The sequence below is a fragment of the Protobothrops mucrosquamatus genome, unplaced genomic scaffold (assembly GCF_001527695.2).
Source record: "Protobothrops mucrosquamatus isolate PMUCROS unplaced genomic scaffold, P.Mucros_1.0 scaffold304, whole genome shotgun sequence".
Classification (NCBI taxonomy): Eukaryota; Metazoa; Chordata; class Lepidosauria; order Squamata; family Viperidae; genus Protobothrops; species Protobothrops mucrosquamatus.
In genome coordinates, this window is record NW_015386646.1 from 61737 (window position 1) to 64890 (window position 3154).

The window sequence follows — 3154 nt, forward strand, 5'->3', positions numbered from 1 at the left end:
CAACCTCACACCTGAGGGTGGTCAGACATGGGAAAAAGTTTCTGTCAGAAAGGCAGGGAAAAGACTTAAGTGTTTCTTCTAACCTAAATAATATCCATGCTCCTTATTCCAGAGTCATCTGCAAATGAATTCAACACGTATTTTTGCTTTCCCCTTTCAAAAGAAAAACAGAAGGGAAACTACAAAGGCTGAGTATGCAGAAGTCCTTGACTTACAACTATTCGTTTAATGACCATTCAAAGTTACAAGAGTACTGAAAAAAGGTGACTTGGACCTGGTCCACACACTTATGACTGTCATAGAGTCCCTGTGATCATGTGATCAAAATTCAGGTGCTTGGAAACTGGGATGTATTTGCAACAGTTGTGGCATCCCAGGGTTACATGATCATCATTTGCAACCTTCCCAGCCAGCTTCTGACAAGCAATGGGAAAAGCTGGATTTGCTTAACAATTGCATGATTCACTTAACAACCATGATTTACTTAGCAATCATGCCAAAAAAGGTTGCAAAATTGGGCACAACTTATTGACCGTTTGTCTTTAGCAACAGAAGTTCCTGTCCCAATGAGTACAGGACTACCTGTACTCATTCTTCTAGGAGTGGAACTCTGTGAACTAAATCACGCATTAATCAAGCCACACATTCATTTAACTATAGTCACAGAATAAACCATAATTAGTTAGATACACCCAACATAGCCTCATCATTGTTTATAAGGCTGGGTTTCTGTCATATGCTAATCCACCAGGTTCCTGTAGGAATCTAACTTAACATACTCTGAGGCTGGCAGGAAAAGATTATTAAGGTATAAAAAATTAATTAACTATGTACGTTCATTCATACATACATACTTCTTAAACCAACTCTACCCAGGAAAAGGCAAGGATGAGGTACTAAAAAAGTAAAACACAATAACGTAGGTTGAATCGAATCATATTTAGAATAAATCTCCTGAAATCAATAGGACAGGAATGAGTCACGATCTTCTCAGCAATTCCATCAAGCCTATTCTGATTAAATCTGGTTCTTGGTTATTTACATTCCTTATCTTGGAACCAAAACTGGACCCTTCAGTTGGTAAATTTGTGCCAGTCTGCCCTCTAGTGGAAAAATGTACATTCACACTCCACTGGATATCCATCAGAATGGTATGGTATACAGTCCACCTTCCCTTAAACTTTCAGAGCAGAAAGAATCAGATATTATATATGTGATGTCCCTGTGTACAGATTTTTCATGGCTTCCACCCCATACCCCCATCTTGGAGAGGAGGAGGAGGAACTTTCATTAAGCCATGACTACCTGTACTGTAGTATCTATACTAGCGTACCTCTATCTCCATCCATCCATCCATCCATCCATCCATCCATCCATCCATCCATCCATCCATCCATCCTGTTGCTAGAAATCAAAAATAACTTGATGCCACTCACTCAATCAACTGGTATGGTATAGCATGACAGGGGCTCCCAATCCCTGGGACGTGACCTATTTGGAACCGGGCCGTGTTAGTGGTGGGCTGTCGCGTATGCAGCTTGACTTGTGCAAGCGGCAGACTGGTGCACGTGCAAATGTGTGCACAGCCCCACTTGTGCAAGTCAAGCTGCGCACACACATTCGCACCAGCCCCACTGCTTGTGCAGCCCAGTTCCCCTTCTCCCCGGGCCACCAAAATTGGGGACCGCTGTAGTATGGTATGTACAATAAAGTAGAGTGGAGTATTAATATAATGCAGTCTACAATATAGTAATACAGAGACAGAATCAGGGATTTTTTTTGGTGTCTGTTTGTACTTGCTAAACCTCTAACCCAGTGTTTCTCAACTTTAGTCGCTTTAAGATGTGTGGACTTCAACTCTGTGCTGGATGGGGAATTCCGGGAATTGAGGTCCACACATCTTCAAGTTGCTGAGTTGAGAAACACGGTTCTAGCCTCTTCAGCCAGAACTATTCTGCACCATTCTGGATCATTCATGGTTTACTTTAGATATCAATAAATGCACAATCAATAGATGCACAATAAATGTCAATAGATGCACAACAAATGGAATACTGGCTGCCATTTAAGGGTTCTTCAGATTTTTGTACCGCACATTTGATAGTCCTATTTCTGATACAGGATCAAATACAAATATTTGAGTAGCAGCAGCCTTTTAATAACAATGTTGGACAACTTGATTGTGTATTTTCCTTTTATTTATTCTCCTGCTGCTTATTGCTCCTATAGCCAAACTGCAAAAAATTGGTCTTATCTCATAAATGCTATTTTTTTTCTTGAGAAATCTGAGAAAAAAGCCTTTTCTTCTTTATGCCCCAAAGGCAGCTTTCTCCAATACGGTGTCTTATTGATATGTGGAGGTACATTATCCATTGATCCAGACAGTGTGGTAATCATTACTGTTCCTCCACTTTAACTTGTCAAGCAAGCTATTTTTGGACACAAGTTTCGCACTCTTTCTGAAAAGGGCTAGTAGAACCAAGTTCAGAAGTAGCAAAGCAAGGGATCACAAGCAACCTGTTACTTGGGAATTGGATAGATAATTTAACCTGCTGTTCACTCTGCTGCCCACATTTGCTCAACTCCATCCGCCCCACATTAGAGAATGAGATTGGTGGTCATTTTCAACAGTATTATGAGACATTCAATGAGAAGGCAAATGAATGGAAGGAATTTACCAATCACTTTCCTTAATTGTCCTCCAGTAAAACCATGAAGACAGCACCAAGGCCTTCTTATAACAGCAGAGTATGACTTGACTATCAAGGCAGCAAATTCTATGCCAATATGCTTTCCTGATGGTTCAGGCACTGGTGGGTAGCATATCGTGGCTATCTAATTGTTTCTTTTAGCGTACTATAGTAGTTTGTTTCTGTTACGATATGAAAGCATCCTATTTCTTTCTTAGTAGTAGAAGCAACTGGCACTCTTCTTTTTGGAAGAGAAAGGCAGGTCGTAGAATTTCACTTCGTTCCCAAATTATTTGCTTTCGTCTTCTTCTGGCAAGGAGACCTATTGCTATTTGGAGCCCAGCACAACACTGCCTTCTGCTCAGGAAATGAGACTGGACTTGCCAGTCCATTAACTCTTCTTGCTCCACCAATATTGGTGACCCAGAGTAAGCAATGGATATATACAAACGGCAGTCCAGAAG